This window comes from Pholcus phalangioides, unplaced genomic scaffold (genome assembly GCF_987345545.1).
Source record: "Pholcus phalangioides strain wild (caught in Gottingen) unplaced genomic scaffold, Ppha-v1.0 ptg000014l_1, whole genome shotgun sequence".
Taxonomy (NCBI): Eukaryota; Metazoa; Arthropoda; class Arachnida; order Araneae; family Pholcidae; genus Pholcus; species Pholcus phalangioides.
The window spans coordinates 3,891,021-3,909,997 of record NW_028301607.1 but is presented as its reverse complement, the minus strand read 5'-3'; the positions used below and the strand labels follow the sequence as shown (position 1 = coordinate 3,909,997).

Here is an 18,977-nt window from a genome sequence, read left to right as displayed (position 1 = left end):
TTTTTTGCCTTGTAGCATTTGCAGCGAATTCACAATGACACTAACAATTTTAAGGGAATTAAAATTAATTTAATACTCTAGAATACTTTAAGACATTCAATTTTAAAAATATTGTTGGTGCTGCTACCTACTTTCAAAATCAAAAGTGCCTTAGGGGCCGTTAAAGTATTACATAAGCAAATTTTTAGCCATTTTTGATCCCCAACACAAGCAGACGACAGGTAAGATCCTAAAAAGTGAATTTCTCCACACTCAGCTTCATAGTAATGTGCTGCTATCTAATGTCAAATTTAAAAGTGACTCATGTGGTGATGATGAAGTTCAAAGTAAAAAACTATATTCTTTATTCCGCTCAGTTCCTTATAAACAAAGCTCATAAACTGAACTGGAAATTCAAACTAAAAGCTCGGTTATTTTATTTCAGCATAAGGAGACGTCCAAAACAAAGAACCTCTTAATGAGCAGACGACAGACAAGAAGTCGGTTCCCTACAAGCTAAGCCACAAACAGAACTGGAAGTTCGAACTGCCAGTTCAGTAATTTTTTCAGGACACAAGGAAACGTCCAAAACAAGGGACCTGAAGAGAAGCAGACGACAGAGATTCGGAGGCTTGCATCGAGCTTAGGAGGGAGCAGTATCCAGCCGCCACGACGGCAGCGCCATCAAATGCAAGGAAATCACGGGACTCGGTGAAAACGAAGTTCCCGCCTGGCAATTTAACCATACAAATGTACAGTTCGGTCTCTAAATATTGGGTTTGAAAGATTAAAAAAGGATACAGAACTCATCTAAAGGTGAAAAAAGATTAATTTATGTATTTCATTAATACTGGAATAATTTCTTTCATTGATGCTGGAATTTTCCTTGATTAATTTTTGAATTATCACTTTTTCATTAATTTTGGAATTATCACTTTTTCATTAATTTTGGAATTATCACTTTTTCATTAATTTTGGAATTATCACTTTTTCATTAATTTTGGAATTATCACTTTTTCATTAATTTTGGAATTATCACTTTTTCATTAATTTTGGAATTATCACTTTTTCATTAATTTTGGAATTATCACTTTTTCATTAATTTTGGAATTATCACTTTTTCTCATTAATTTTGGAATAATCTTTCATTAATTTTGGAATAATCTTTCATTAATTTTGGAATAATCTTTCATTAATTTGGGAATTATCACTTTTTCTCATTAATTTTGGAATAATCTTTCATTAATTTTGGAATAATCTTTCATTAATTTTGGAATAATCTTTCATTAATTTTGGAATAATCTTTCATTAATGCTGAAATTATTTCTTTATTGATTCTGGAATTATCTTTCATTAATTTTGGGGTCATCTCATCGATGCTGAAATTATTTTCTTCATTTATTGTGTTAAAATCCTATTTATGCCGCAAGAAAATAACGGGGGAATTGTGCGTGTTTTCACACCGAGTCACGTGGTCTTCCGACGAATGATGTTGCGGACTGCGTTCTCAGCACTAGCAAGGTGAAAACCGCTGACATCATACTCCCTCCGGTAACATAAGCCAATACCTCCTAGATAGCCAGTAGTATCTAGGAGTACTACTACGATGGGAAACATTTATTTAGCTGGTCCTTGGGCTTGGAAAGGTTAAGACAGGCTGCGCTAGAACACACTACGATCGAATGTCATGCAGCGTGAACCTTACTCCGTGCCCCTCTGGTGGTAGAAATCCTAAGTAAATTCACAACCCAGTTGTTTATTTCCTGCCGCATTGTAAAACGGCTAATGCACTGTAACATCAGTCTACCAATTTGCAAACGATTCTGAAGAGCCTTTTTTGGTTCTTCTTGGGGTTGGTTAGCTTAAATGAGCATTGACAAAACAGATGATGGTCCTCCCCCCCCCCCCCCAGCATCTGCATTTCGCTTCATCGGAATGTACTGAATGTAAAACATTTTTCTTCATTTTTATTGCAAAAAAATTGTTTTTTGTTGCAAAAGATGTCGTTGTTTTCGGCCACCTTTTGTTGGGGTAATTGCCGCTGTTGTGGCCTCTGAATTTGCATCTGTAATGCTATATAATCCTGCCTGGTGTAATATAGTCATTCGCAAGTATTTTATTCCAATATTTGCCTCCTACCTGCTGCAATGAAGCACCTACGGCATAAGCTGTCTACGCACACTGGCCCAGTCTGGCTCAACGTTTCTTATATTTCTGGGACACGGTAGTGTGAGGCAACGCGTGTTGGGACTGCCGGTATTCTTCGACCAATGGGTGGGTCAGACGGATTGGAAAAAAAAAAGTTGTTCAATCTTTAGGAGAGTGCGGGCCACTAAATTAAGTGATGTGAATGAACGCGCTAGAACTTTGCCGCTGGGCTTATCCGAAATCACTCGAAGCAGAGTAGTACTTAAGTGATCTATAAAGGTGCCGTGGGTAGCTCAAGTAATCTGTAAATATGTCACTGGTCACTCAAGTGATGTGTCGGTGTGCCGCGGGGCACTTTATTGGTCTGGAAATATATGTCATTTACTTCTTTTTTTTCAGAAATTAGGTTTAAAGTATATCATAAGTATATCATATCATATGACTTTGAGGATCACATTTGGCCCACGGGATATTCGTTGAGCATGCACATGGATTGGAAGATCGGGAAGGAAGGCGGCTCCTCTGACCTAAGCAAGCATTTTTAATCATAGAATGTGCGAGCGAATCGCAATAGCGGTAAAGGGTGGTTAAAGCGGTTTAAGATCAGTGGTTCACAAACTTTTCAGGTCGCGGAGCACTTTTTTTTGGTTGAAAGTTCACCTCGTAGCACTAATTTTCACCTACTTTACCGCACAACAACCTCCGGTCATCTATCGCCATACGGCGATTTACAATCAGTGGAGTTGGGTGAGAATTGAAGGCCCCCGTCCATTGGTGGTCGCCCCAGGTTCGGTAGGTAAACGAACTAAGTTAAGGAGCACCTAGGCAGGTAAAAGAACTTGCTTCTGACGTTCGATGCCCGGATTCAAACCCATGGACCTTGATGGCAACCTTCATAGTTGAAGACGAGCATCTTACCACTGCGCCAGTCGGACCCCCACTAATATCTACCTTACACTTATTCGACCTAAACATGCGGGACAGGCAATTTCATAAGCAATAATGCGTAGTGCAAATGATCTTCTAAAGCGGGGGTGGCAACCTGTTCCCGAACCGTGGTTGATCATTTTCGATATTCGCGCACCCTCTTGTGAAAAATCTAACGTACAGACCAACCTCTTGAATCACAAATTCGATTCCATAAGGGACCATTCAAGTATTACGTAAGCAGATTTTCAGTCATTTTTGACCCCCTCCTCCCCTCCCTTGTCAGCAAAATTCAGCAAAACATTGACCCCCCCCCCTCGTCAGTCGCTTAGAATATTTCATATCTTCAAAAAGGGGTGGTTGATGACGTAAGCAACCTTCAAACCCCCCCCCCCCGTCATCAATAGTCAGCAAATCGAAACCCCCTCAATGCTGACGTAATACTTGAATGACCCCATACGGAAAACTGGCTAAGTGAGGAGATATCGATGTTTCAGGAATGGAAGATTCATGGCTGCCCTCACGGGGATTCGAACCTCGTTTGCCGGACCAGTGCCCTACCAGCCAAGCTATGAAGACAGATAAGTTTCTCTCTCCTTGGAGCGTATGTATGTGCTGAATGGCTCCGTGCAAGGGACGGTGGCAACATTCTGCTAATAGCTCGCAGACATTAGGGCCGCCAGATGGCGGTATAATACATACACTCCTAGGAGAGGAAGCAATGTTCGTCTTCATAGCTTAGCTGGTAGAGCGCTCGTCGGGAAAACGAGAGACTGGGCTTTCCGTGGAAGGAAAACCGAGTTACGGAAACCGGTCGTTATAACGAGGGCTGACTCTAAGGAGGCGAGATATCTCGTCAATGCCGGGGAGAGGGTAAAAATTACAAACCTGCCCGTTCAACACTTGTTCCATCTTTCTGCATATCCATCACTGTTTGCGACGAACGTCATTTCAAAGGGAGAGCCCTTTCTGGAACAGCCCGTACGAATCTAAAGAGTTGTACGATGTGGTACCTGAAGATTTTAAGATCGTTCACATACTATCATATTCACAGCATCAATCTCCAGGTATTTCTCAACTGTGTATGAGCTCGATTTTGGAAAATAAAAAGCTTCCTGTACACCTCTGGCATTCTTCCCATCTTGGGATCACTTCATGTATCGTTAATGAAGATAATGGCCTTTTCCGGAGAGAGAGAGAAAACGCATCAATGCGTTTTTTGTTTCCCATCGTGGGAGGTCGGAAAGGATACGAACGTGCGAAATTTTTCGTTCCAGTCAATCAGTCAGTCCACAAACATTCGGTTCACCGAACGTAACCTGGAACGAAAAGCCAGCTCTGCGGCGCTTGTTTATGGGAGGAATCGAGAGAATAATTAGCCCCCACCCCTCCTCCTTATTCAAATTTTCATGTATTTCGAGAACGCGTGGTACAGGTTCGTTGCCCAGGAGGAATGGTCAGCGGCTGGAGCAGAGTCGGTTCAGTGGTCATTCGCATCTAAAACAAAGGGGGGGTTTTAATTTGCCTGATTTATTATTTTTCGGTTTTAGCATGCGGTGGTAGTCATTGGACAGTATCCAGAAATGTGGAAAAAGTGGAAGATACACACTAATCAGGGGAGTCCTAATTGCGTTAAGAGGACACAGGCTCTTCTAACGGGGGGGGGGAGCAAATAACCAATGATTGCGTATGGTTAACAGACGGGGGGGGGGATTTTATACTCCGCCTATGCGTACTATTGACGTCTATTATCGCTATTATAGGGTGCCTACAAAGGAGGCCTTGCTTTCTGAGAATTTGCTCATGCACCCTATATATCAATGGTTCTCATTCTGAGCCCATGGAATAATGTAAAAAGGGGAGCGGGCAGGCAGTGGGCAAAAACAAAATGAAAGGGATTAATTTAATTACTTGAAAAGGGCAAAGGGGCAAAGGGATATTCTGGGTCCCTACTTAGCTGAAAGTAGCTGCTTATAAGTTTCTATGCTTTCTTTCGAAAATCGTAGCTCTGAATCTCATTATCACGAGGGCCCCTTATGCACTTGAGCCGCCCCCCCCCCCCAGGACGTGCCTTTGTGGGCCCATGCGTTAAGAAGACACTGGATTACCACCACCCTGCCTCCCCCCCCCCATACAGGAATGCAGGTCCATAGGTGGGATCATCGACGGGACTACGCCAGAATTTTTCACAGGCAAATGACATTAATGGTATATTTATGGCCCGTGGGGGGGGGGGGCGATAGAAGCTATGGGCATAACATAGGATCCTATGAGTTCACTTAAGTTGGAGTCAATGAGAGAAAACCATTTCTGAAGAAAGGGCGATGTACCAAAAAGTTTAGGAAACTATATGCTATAGAGCAGCGACTCAACCTTTTCTGACTGGCGGAGCACTTTCTGGTATATAAATTTCTATGGAAGAACCCCATAGGCCTATTTTTTAGGGCTCCGCGGAGCACCGGTTGGGAAAGACAACTATAGAGCATAGTTTCCCAAACTTTTTGGTTCATCGCCCCTTCTTTTTACGAACTATTTTTCTCTGTAATCGCCCCCAAACGCAAGCGAGCCCATGGGATCCTGTTACACTCGTAGCTTCTATCGCCCACCCGGACCATTCCATCACCCACTAGGGGGGCGATATTGCCCTCTTTGGCAAACAATGCTCTATAGGGGAGAAGCAACGGGAGACAACGAGTGGGAAAAAAGGTATACTGGATGTCAGGAGTGTGCAAAATGTTGCCCGCTCATAAATTCCATCTGGCCCGCGGAAGGTGCTAGTATAAAAGTATCAATACAAATTTACACACAGTACCCCAAGCTGGCCCATATTCTCTCGATAAATGGTCAAAGGTGAGGTAAAACTTGTCAAAGGCGAGCCAGATTGTCATCTATATCGCAGAAAACCCACCAACGGCAGGAAATGAAGCGCTACTGCAAAATAGCGGTGGATTGAAATGTAATTCACGGCGGTAAGAAAAACCGTTCAGTTTGGCAAACACTGTACTTGAAATTTATATTAATTAGGATTTTATTAATCACTACTTTTTAACTAATTATGACAATTACAGTCATAGTTTTCCTTATTTATAAGCCATAAAAACCATCCTTGATTTCAGTAAGGAACAAACATTCAATTGGGCTTCGTTGATAATACAGGATAAAGCGGGACATTTTATAAAGGAGTCGGGCCGGCGGAAACTGCGGTAATGTCCCGTAAAATATGGGTCATATGGCGGTCTTCGGCCCAAACCCTCCGGGTGACCAGCTTATATCCCCCCTATGGGGGACAGAGCGGGGGTTTCGGGTCATATGGTGACTATGTACCAGTTTCTGGCCCGCGGACTGTAAAACAGTCGCTGTATGCTATTTATGGCCCTTGGCTGTTCTCATACCATTCCTAACATAACAAGTGGGTGAGACGAAATGAGGGCCCTTAGACTGAAATATTGAGGGGTCGAAGCCCCCCCCCCCCCCCGTCCTTAGTGAAAGGATATTTTGAGAGAGAAAACGTACTAAAAAAAATTCAGAAACTGTTAGCAAGGCCGGGATTACACTTCAGAAGTTTCATAAAAGTTCATTTATAAAACCTGAAAAATTCAACCAGTAAGGTTATCGGTTACAATTCGAGCAAATGCAACCGATGCCCTTATTGGTTGTATTTTCAAGTTTTATAAATGAACTTTTATGAAATTTTTATGATGTAATCCCGCCTAAGGTCTTTCGGAAGACAGTGATATTGAAAGTACCGCTATGAAAACTCGTGAAATCAGTGAATTCTAAAAACTGGAGCGGTTACAACTTACGAACGATGTTCAAAACTCGTAACTCGGAGGGTCGTACAAGTTTCAGTTCTTCAATAGTAATCCAAGGCCGGCATTACACTGTAAAAGTTTTATGAAAGTAATTTTATAAAACTTAAAAAATGCTACCAATAAGCGAACCCCAATTGGTTTCAACCGATGGTTAAATTTTCAAGTTTTATAAAAGAAATTTTTAAAACTTTTATAGCGTAATTCAGGCCTTTGCATTTAAAGCCGAGATTGCACTATAAAAGTTTAATAAAAAAGATAGTTTATATAAAACTTTAAAAATGCAACCAATAATCGCATCAGTTGCATCCGAGCGAATGTATCCAATAGCCTTATTGTTTGCATTCTTCAAGTTTTATAAAAGATCTTTTATCAAAGTTTTATTGTGGAATCCCGGCTTGAACACCAATATTTCCACTATCAGTAAACTACTTTGATGATTGCAACTCCGGACAAATCTGAAAGTCGGAGCATCACTACCAAATCTAACCAGGCGAAGACAGCCTTATTAAATATATTCACTATTCTCAGATCATCAAATATTTTTAATTTATATCAAAGAACAAACATTCGTAAATTTTTTTTAATCAGTGATAGTTTTATATCAAGAAATTTGAAAAATCCATAAAACTTAGATTAATTAAAAAGAGAGAAATCATTTTTTTTTATGTTTAAGTAATTATCCACTAGATGGCATCGTGAATGTGATTGCGCTTCTTAATAGACACGGAATCGCTAGTCGCCTCGCCCAGCCATCCATTTCTTCGAGACGAAAACGGGACATCCTGATGGACGAATCGGAATATTAATTACGGGACATGCTCCTACAGATATGTCTTCTTCGAGAGGTTGCTGCTAGTACGCCCTATAATTGAGTATGTTTACCTCCATGGTTATGCCAAAGTGACAAACCATTATAAAGGCAATATGCACGTCTGAAACGCATTGTGTGGGGGAACCACGGTAACCAGAGTAAAACGGAAGTGATTGTTGAGGCCCAGGAAAACCATTGTTAACCGACGGTTCCTCGCCCATTTCGGGCATTTGCCCAGCTCTGATGAACTTTTCAAGTAGCCTATGGTTCAATCCCGGTTTGGTATATACATGCAATATTTGGCGACGATCGGTCTAAAATTATAGATTTGTATAAGGAACAAACATATACATACATACTTTCACATATGTCATACATACTTTCACATATGTCATACTTTCATACTGTCATATACTTTCACATATATATATATAAGATAATAGCTACATTATTATCCAAGTTAAATTGATTTCACGCCCAAAGTAAAATATTAAATGACCCTCAGGATTAGGTCGATTCCGGGGGGGGGCACCATTACCAGACGCGGAGCCCGCAGAGGAAAATGATCTGTGGGGGGCTCCTTCGAGTGTCGAATAATTCTCGTTCATTTGTTGTTTTATTCTCAATGATCGTTATCATTTCTAAAGTTGAAACATAGCTACTTTGTTCTATTGTTGTAAAAAATAATATTCCTTTTTATGTCACTACATACGCGGGACTCCTTCGAGCGCGGGGGCCCCTTTCGTGGCCGCATCTGTCGCACATCCCCCCTGAAGGTGATTCTGTACAATTCAATCAAATACAAAAATATATGTATGAAATATAAATAGCCATGGTTCTTTGCGCATTCATGGGTCTAAAAAAAAAAGAAAAATCACAACAACATGAGCCCCAGAGCCCCTGTCTGTTCCTTGTGTGAGGCATGGCATCAACATGGCCTCTTGGGACAGTCATCGGTCAACTATACATATATAATGCAGCCCAATTCCTGAGTGAGTCTTGTCATGTGAAGAATGTGGAGAAACAAGATTTCTAAGTTTCCTCTACTTTTCTAACATGGGCTGCGTTCATCTGAAACAAAACCCATTCACGTCTAACACCATCCGTTCAAAGTAATGTCAACACATGACAACACACCGAAAATTATCTGCGTCTCTCAGATCACTTCTTCCTATTTAAATAGGCTGAAAGGGTTGGGGGGAAGGCTTTCTAATGTTAATACCAAGAGTAGAAATATTTTAAAGGGAGCAAGCAATTCTTTTGTTCTCAGTGCTCAAACTATCCAAGTTTTACTAATTATGTGGTCTCTGAAATTCACTGATAAAATTAAAACTATGTTAACATTGGCGTTTGTGGCAGGAAAAAAGTTAAAAAGAAAGGAATTTTTACCGAAATGCTTGGAAAATAGGAGGGAAAAAATGCCATTTACGGAAAATTTTGCCTGAACTTCCATTCTCTATTTATGAATATGTCATCCTAGAAATGCAAGTCATGTGTACCCTTGAAAAAAGATTTGTGCGGTCCCTGGGAAAGGCTTGCGTGCCACTGGAAAGACACATGACGCTTGTATGGCCGTAGAAAGATGCATGAGGCTTCTGTGCTCCTGAAAAGTCGTACCAGGTTTGTACGCTTCTTGAAAGGCGTACAAGGCAATGTTATCCGAAAAAATAATTTTAAAGAGTAAATTTTACTCCTCTACAAGGTTTTTTAAGAGGTAGTTTTGTAAAAAAAAAAGAGGGGTAGGCCTACTTCTTTGACGAAAAACAGAGAAAAATAACTCTTAAGAATTACCTAATATTTTTAGGAATATTTACACCCCTCGATAAAATTCGGAATTAAAATTGAATTTTGATGCGAGAATCACTCATCTAGACGTGTTCCCCTGGAAAAATGCACGATACTTAAAGGTCCCTGGAAAGAAGCACAAGGCCCGTGTGCTTCTCGAAAGACCTACCCGTGGCCCTTGGGAAGATGCACGAAGCTTGTGTGTCCCCGAAAGATGTACGAGGCGTGTGTGTCCCTGAAAGATGTACGAGGCTTGTGTGTCCCTGGAAAAGCGTACGAGACTCATATACCCTTAGAAAGATCATGAAATACTACAAGCATATATACGAGGCTTTTAAACTGGGAAGATGGGAACAGTTACCCAGAGCATTAGTCTTAAGGAAATACTAAATTTTGCAAAAACTAATATTGTAACACTTCTTGGTGTTTTACTCATTTTCACGTACCCACGAATTTGTGCCCTCGCCTACCCCCACAGGGACGTCATAACGTTGAACCGGGCCCTGCCCGAGGGTCCTCTAAGGAACAGAAATCAACATTGATTGTGTTACTCATGCAAAGGACCACAGTGAGCCATCCGTCTTGAGGCCCATAATGTTGTTTAAATGGCCTTTTATTGCTTAATGCCCCCCGCCCCTTCAGGGTACTTGCTCCAATCTTGCGCAGGGTGACCATATAACTCTTATTTTACGGAACAAATCCCGTATTTGCTCTTATTCTTAGCTGTCCCGGCCTACCTTTTCTTTTCTGAAAGGCTTCCTTGGAAATTCATAATGCTTGTTAAAATCGTAGATAAAGATAATTTTCATAAGTTATAAATGGCATTATGTGATAATCATTGCAATAATTATTTATCACGTTCAACACTTTTTTTGTTGTTGAATAAATTTAAGAGACTTGAGATAGCCTTTCGTTTCCTATGATAATGATAATTTTTCAGCTAATTAAAAATGTAAATGTTTGCGAAATTTGGAGCTACAGTATTTCTCTGTCTTTATTTACAGGGTGTTTCAAAAAAAAATCACCCGATGTGAAATGCGTATATTACGAAAAATATTGAACACATAGACACTTGAGATTAATTTTATATTACATGGTTAATCATAAAGTTTCTTTACAAACGAAATTAAAGGTGCTCAATATGTCCACCTTGGGATGCACGGCACATGGTCTATACGGTGGTCAAATTCGTCCTAAACTTTTGCGAGGATGTTTGCATCCACTGCAGCTGTTGTGAGTATCTGATATAGCTGGAAGGGGAGGCACATAAATGTAGTCTTTTGTAAGCCCCCCACAAGAAGAAATTGCACACTGTGAGGTCCAGAAATCTTTGAGGCCAGTGATGTCTAACTGAATCGTCAGGCCCCGTGCGGCCAATCCATCGTTTAGGAATGTGATTGTTCAGAAATTCTCGAACGTCCAAGCTCCAGTGTGGATGGTGTCCCGTCCTGCTGGAAAATGAAGTCCTCCGAATCGGTTTCTAACTGTGGGAAAAGCCAATATTGACAAACACTGAAGTGGCGGCCGAAGGGAGAGCATTAGCGCTACCTGTCGGCAACTGCGTGAAGCTCGAGATTTCCCTCTTTCTACCTATACATTATTCGATCAAAACGGATAAAAAGCTGAATGATTTTTTTAAAATGAGATTATTCTTTTTGAAACACCCTGTATTATATGAATTATTGTGATCATTTCTATGGTAAAAAAAACAGCCACTTTGTTTTATGTTTCGGGAAAGAAAAATTCAGTGCTGTGGTCCCCTTAAAACATGGGGCCCCGGGAAGCTACCTCTCACACCCCCCGTAAGAGATGCAAAAAAAAGTATGTTAAAATTAATTTAAATTTTTCCAAGTAACTCTTAGGTTTTGCGTTAGCTCCAGGCAAATGCTGGAAGCAGGGAAGAATAACTCACCTCAAGAAATAAAGTCTATTCCAAATAACTATTGTTCTCAAATTTAAATAATTTTAATAATTACCAAATGACAAATATTTATTAATTTTTAAATTCATTATTGATGAAATTAAACTAGTTCATGAAATTTGGAGAATGAAAGAACATTGTTATAAATAAATATTTTCATGTCTGAATATATTTGCCTAGAAGAGAGCCGCTGTAAATGATAACGCTTCCCAACAAACATGAGATAATTGTTTATAATCAATACCTATACCCAAATATGAGATGGCCATATTCCGTCGAGGCAAGAACGGGACATCGTGGTGATGAACAAAATGGAAAATTGCCGGCTGCACATTACCAATTTTCACCGAAATAACACCGAATTCTCGCTAGCCCTGCAGAAAAATTGCCACTATTAATACGGATCCGTACAATGCACCTCGTAGACATTTCTCTGGGTGATTTCTAACGAATCGGTTTTTACATGAGTGTATATATACGTGGCTTTGACGTATCCATGTTGTCAGAATTATGCTTTCTCGTGTTTTACTAATGCTGCCACCTTTCTACAGTATTTCGAAGTCAAAATGGCGATCTATTGAGATTCGAATCCTAATTCTGTATAGCATTAGTTCCCAACTTCCCATGTTAATAGTACTGCGTATAAATGCGTAGGAAGCTTGCGTACACAGCTTGCAAAACCCTGGCGTATGAGGCATTTATAGGAGTTACCCCAAACAGGCATATGCACGAGGCTTATGTACTTACGATGCACTTGAATCCCACTGAAAAGTATTCGAGGCTTATGTATCTCTGAAAATGCAGCATATACTTACTGTAAATTATGGGCCAAATATTAGTTATAATAACTAATATTTGGCCCATTTTTGGTGCTTCGACTCATTTTTTAAACCATTGTTAAATATTTTTCGAGTGTCTCCCCGAATACTTGTCTCGTGCCCACAGCAGACCCGTGTTAACGAATAACACAGTGGATGAACTAGGCACGGGCCCAAGACCCTCTGATAACCAAGTGTAGCAACTAAGGTCCAGAAGACTCTAATCTAAATTTCATGACTTGCACACAAACCCCCCAACCTAGTCATTCTTCCCTGAAGCCCTGGCGTATGAATTATGTAATGTTTAATTGTGTTATCCCTCAATGTCGTATCAATCCCTCAATCCCTCCTAATGTCCTCCCTCAATGTCGTTAACGGAGGTGATACAGACGTCACAAGTGGAGTTCCTCAGGGAAGTGTCCTTGGCCCCATACTTTTTTCACTTTTTATCGACAAACTCGATCAGGGTATCGATGGAATTACTAGCAAATTCGCAGATGATGTGAAGCTAATGGGGGTAATCGGGAATGAAAGCGATAGGGAGTTGCTCCAGACCAACTTAGACAAGATTGCAGCATGGGCAAATGAATGGAGCATGACGTTTAGCGTAGATAAGTGCATGGTCGCTCATTTTGGTTCGAACAACCCACGGTTCTCTCAACCGTGAGGTCAATGGGATGGATAGGATGGACCATGAACTTTTAGTACACCGCCAATCAACTGCTTTTACAAGGGGACACCAGTATCGATTGGTGAGGGACAATGCAAGGTTATGGTGTCGCAGGGAATTTTTCTCTAATAGGGTTGTTAATAAATGGAATAGCTTACCCCCGGAGGTAGTAAATTGTAACACAATTGACACGTGTAAAAAGAAATACGATAAACATGTTGGGGTAAATTGAGAAGCTCTGTCTATTCTTAGAATAAGACAACCATAAGTATTCTTTATGGGCATTGTATAATATTTTATCATGTGTATATATTGTTTATAATTTGTGTTAATTGCATTTTTAATGGGGTTGCTGTATTTTTGAAACATATGACATCCATATTTTCATGGGCATCTTTTTATCAGCCACCTCGTTGGGCATTTTGCCTGTTGTGGCGTTGTATTTGTATTTGTATTTGATAGACGGATCATTCAACGGGGTACGCGAACGAGTGGTTTCGTACCCGTAGAGATCCATATGCAACTTTGCTTACCCCACGTACCCCCGTCACGAACGTATTGTATTAATCACTCGTGTTTCCGACAATTATGGCCATAGCTCAAGAGCCCGTGGTTGTTACTGGATCGGAACGACCCATCTCGGGAGCCCCCCATACGACACAAGTTTTGGTATGAGGTGTGTTCGCTGAAAATACGGTAAGGTACGGGATACTTATACCGGCTTAAAAATGAGGAAGAGAATATGTCCCGTTAAATACGGGTCGTAAAATACAGCTCGTAACCGAAGCTAAATTAGTCAATCTGATTACGTGATTGCTCCAAACGCAAATAAAAGAGAGTCATTTTCTGATAAATGAGGGGGGCAGAATCGCGTCGTCAATTTCTTACCTTATTTCGTGCCTCGGGATCATTACACATGTTATTGCCATAAAAAATCATTCACATGGCCGACCAATTCCACCGCTACCAAAATCGCCAAGGACGGCTGCTCATTGAATATCAATGACAAATAGAAGACGCGCGAGTATGTATGTGCGCACATGAGCGGGGGGGGGGGGCTTACGATGGACGCCATCACGTCAGCGAGTCCTAAATTATTAATTCCTGCTCGTACACAATATTGGAATCGGGACACCCCAAGGAAATTTCTGTATTTTTTTCATTTATTCCGATCGATTTCTCATCAATATGAGCAAAAAAAAAGAAAAACGATCCGGGGGGGGGGGCCCACGCAGTAAATTGAGGTCCAAGTGAAGTTACTGGTTAGTACCGTGTCAGTCGCTATCCGATTATAGGATTGTCTTTTTATGTATTTGGTAAAGGTCAGTGTTTAAATATTATCGCTGATACGGTAGTCGGATACGGAATATAAATAAGCGACATGACTCGTTGCACAAGGACTTGGACAAGATATCTGTGTCATTCACATGCTAAGTGACCTTAGATTTGCGTGGGGATCACGGCCAGTACAGTCGATTCCCGTTTTAACGGAAACTTTTCTGGTCATTTGATCATTTATGTCGCACCACGGTCATTTTCTGCACACGAGGACTAATTAGACCGGGACCTACAATTTATTGCCGATTCCGAACGGCAGGCTTGTTTTTCATACTCATCGAGAGGTTGGTGCGCTAACCCCTCGATGGGGGACTCCCTGCGGTAGCAATTTTTGCTGCGGTCAAGTCGCCGTTTTTTGTTGTACCCCTGTGTCAGGAAAGTTTTCTGACAAGGACGAACTGGGTATCGAACTCGCGACACCTCTAAACATCTGGTTCCCCGGATAAGTTTAAATAGGAACAAAATAGGAACAATATGAAAATCTGGAATTCCTTTATAACGACATTTCGTTATTTACGAAGTGATTTGGAGTTCGGTGTCTTGGAGTTCGTTATAACCGGATTCGCCTGTACTACTGTAGTATCTGCTCTCAAAAGATTAGCTCAGAATCGATTTACTGAAGACGAAATCTGGCTGCAAAAAGCTATTTTAGGGCCCTTTCACACGGAGCGGATGCGGACGCGGGTCCGGAAGAAGTTTTAACAATTGGAATATACTGCGCCTTTCAGACGAGCCGAAAAATCTCCGCACCTAGGAAATGTTCATGCGGGTCCGGACGTCGCCCGCATGTGTCAAAACCTAAGTGCGGGCTCCGCATCCGCACATAGAAGTTTTGACAATAGGTTTATTCGGAGCTATTCACACGATGCGGAGCGAATTCGTCCGCATCTTTGGCTACTTTTTGAAGGTGATTTTTCACGGAATTTTTTTAATTATTTGCCATAAATACCCTTAAAAACACCATATGAGGGTCCCTGTTCATCAAAAATATGATGTACCCACATACGTCTATCCCTTCGTTTCCTTCTGAGATTGAGATATAGCAACTTTAACTGCCTTTTGTCCATATTTCACAATTTTACACAATAAAACCTGCCAACAACGGCCACTGACGGGACCAAAATGATAAGCCGTTCTGTTCATTACGAATATTTAATTGACTACATACTTTAATAACTTTCAAATTTAATTTAAAAATTTTAATTTTTTTCTTTTTAAATTTTTAAAATTATTTAAAAAATATAAATATTTGAAATATTTATTATTTTTTTACATTTTTAATCTTTTAATTTTTTTAAACTTTAAAAAAAATACTTTTATTAAAAACAACGTTATCCACGTACGGTGTTCACTCAGGGCCGGATTAAGACGTTTGAAGACCCTAGCGCTTGAATATTTTTGGTGGTTCCCCCCGAATACCTACAAGTATATTTTACTCAATATTCAGTCCATAAACTTAAAAAATGAAATTTTATACTTCAGAAATGACTAATCTAAGGATGGGATTTCACTATAAAAGGTTTATGAAAGTTATTTTATAAAACTTGAAAAATTCAACCAATAGGCGCATCGGTTGCATTCAAGAAAATGCAACCGGTGCACACACACACACATTTTGCATTCAAAAAATTCAACCAATAAGATAATATTGGTTGAATTTTTCACGTTTTATAAAAGAGCTTTTACAAAACTTTTATAGTGTAATCCTGGCCTAAGGCTGGTATTACACTATAAAACTTGAAAAATGTAACCAATAAACACATCTATTACATTCGAGCGAACTTAACTGATCAGCCTATCGGTTGCATTTTTCAAGTTTTATAAACTAACTTTTATAAAACTTTTATAGTGTAATCCCGGCCTAAGACAGAATTGTGATGTGAATATTTCTAAGCACAGACATTTTGAACGTCCCCACCCCTCCCCTTTTTTTCTACTTGCAAATTCTTTGATATCTCCTGAATTTTTTTTTTAGGAACATATTAGTTTTGGATGTTTTTGGATTGGATTTTTCGAACATTGGATGTTTTTGGAATTTTTCTTCCATATTTTTCCGAAAAGGCGGATTTTTTTTTTTCAAAATCTTTTGAAAATATTTGAAGACATTTTCTCCCATCGACTACTTGTGAGGATCGGAATTAAGACATCTTTATTCCCATATTCTATGTGGCTCTAGATTAAACCACCAAAGAATGCCTCTAGGCTGCCTATGGGCACTGAATCAGGGGTGAAGGAAAAAAACAGTTACAAAAATTGCGAAAAAATAGTTTTTATGAACGAATTTAAACCTAAAGTGCTCGTGTGAAAGGGTATGCGGACCCGCTTCCGCACCCGCATCCGCTCCGTGTGAAAGGGGCCTTAGATGTTTGAAAGAAGTGCGTCCGAAGAAATTCTTAAGAGCAACGTCAAATTAAGTGACGATGTAATTTCCAGCGTCCATGGGCAGCAGCCGATCCTGGCTATCCAGTGATTGCTTCATCGTGATTCTCAAAATGTGTCTCACACACAGGGCCGGATTTGTGCAGGTGTGAAGGATGCGGCGGCACTGGACCGCTAAATTTTACGGGCCGCAAAACGAGATGAAAATACTTTGATTACATTTTGACTTATAATTAACTTCTTAACAATAGTACGTAAGGCTAAGAACTCTGTCCAAGACAGGGAACTTTTAATTAATATTCAGACATTGAATCCCCTGGATTAGTGTTCGACACTCCTCTACCAATATGCAAAGAGGTGCGGAGTGGGGGTAGTAGGTGAAGTTAGTGTCCCAGGTGCTGAACCAACCAACGGGTGCGCGTTACCCGTAAATGTTTCGTATTAACCATTTAAACTTCAATTAGAAGTGACTAAACCCCCCCTCCATTTTCAAAAATTGCAACAAGCTACTCGCTAGCTTGTTATGAAATTGGTAGAACTGTTAATTAATATTTAATTCATCTTAATCACTGAATTTTAATGGACGCCTTTTTTAGAATAGTTTTTCTATTTACATTCACCACGCCAGATAGCGTGGGAATTAGGTCGGGCCTTTTATTCAGAAATGAGTAAATCATGACCCCCACAAGGGGTAGGCTGACAAGGCTCCAGCCCTGGGGCCCGGGACGATTTTCCCCATTTTTTTGCTTTTTCACGCTATAAATTCATCATAAAAGGGCCCGTGAAAGTGTGGTAAGGGGTGGGGGCCCGCAAAAGATCCCAGCCTAGGGGCCCTGCTCTAGTATGTGGGGGCCATGGAGTAAATAGATGAGGTGCCTATGCACGGGTGTGGCTTCCAACACTTTGTGTAGGCTCTCAGAATTGACCCTGTATTTCGAGTAGTGGTCTTCAGAACGCGTCAGGCGGATTTGCTCATCGGAATGTAGACATCGGTGCGGCAGCGAGATTTCATTAGAGCAGCGGTTCGCAACCTTTTGCGACTCGCGGAGCCTTTTCAGTGTATAATTTCTATGGAGGAGCCCGTGAAAAGTCCGACCAGGGGCCCGCAAAAGATCCACAACCTAGGGGCCCTTCTCCAGGATGATGTGGGGGACCATGTGGACGCGAGATATCTGAACATTGCCGCTGAAGCGTGAAAATATTTAATTCCTTTTCTTTAAACATGGAAATAGTTATATTTTTCTCATTGACATCCTTTAACGAATAGGTGAACTAATATAAATCCCCGGATAATATTAATGAATTTAATGAATTTCTGATTTATTTGGGATTTTTGTTCCGCGTCTTAGTGATTGATAGAAAAAACTCTTCGGGAATTCTTTTGATACTTCTCTTCTTGAATTAATGATAATAATAAAATACGCTGATACGTTTCTGCATTAATGTTTCGAGACATGGCTGTGAAAATCCATTCTGGCTGCCAAGACAAGTGCAACAGAAGAAATTTTGAAAGCAACGACAAATTAGTTGATGACGTCAGTTGCAGCAACCATGACACTGACTCGCAGTTTGTTACGCGGCTATGAAAAGTCATTTTTGGCTGGTCAACCAAACGCCGGCGTAGTTTAAAGTCAAAGGATAAGCCGCCGAAGCCGGAAAGAAGCCATTTTGGCGGAAAAAGTGCAATAAAATAAATTCTCGAAAGCAACGACAAATCAGGGGATGACTTACTTTTCAGCTACCTCTACACTTACTAGTATTTTATTATGTGGCTTTGAAAAGCCATGAGAGCAACGAGGAATTCAGTAATGATGACGTCATTTTCAGCGACCATGACACTTGCAGTTTATTATTCGTAAAGTGAAATACCACTTTGTCTGCAAAACCAAAACATGCGACCGGAAAAATTCTTAAAAGTAAATTTGATGATGGCATCATTCTCAGAGACCATGACACCGACGCGCAGTTCATTACGTGGCTGTGAAAAGTCACTCTGGCTGTCGAAAGAAAAATTGCAACCGAAGAAATTCTCGAAGGAAAAGACAAATTGAGCGATGACGTAATTAATTTTCAGCGACCAAGAAACTGACCCGCAGTTAATTATACAGCCATTAGAGAGCCATTTTGGTTGCCAGAAAAAGTGCAGCAGAAGCAAATTCCTCGGCTGACATTGCACTTAAAAGGGAATATTTTTTTTAAGTTCGGCTCAGGAAAGGCAGGGCAACAACTTTTCAATTGGAAGTTGCAAGACGAGGGGGGACGTACAGAAAATAAATTTTATATCTTGGTTCATGCGCTTCCCCCAGTAAAATAAAATTCATACCCGTGGCCCCCACAGTGGTGGGGGAGGGCTGACAATGCTCCAGCCCTGGGGCCCGGGGTGATTTTA

At 40.6% G+C, this 18,977-nt stretch overlaps 1 protein-coding gene across 1 annotated transcript in view; it reads right to left on the bottom strand.

Annotated features, from left to right (window-relative positions):
- LOC149077995 (protein tyrosine phosphatase domain-containing protein 1-like) overlaps positions 1–18,977 on the bottom strand; it is a 111,133-nt gene that overhangs the window by 51,620 nt on the left and 40,536 nt on the right. The window lies entirely within an intron of this gene.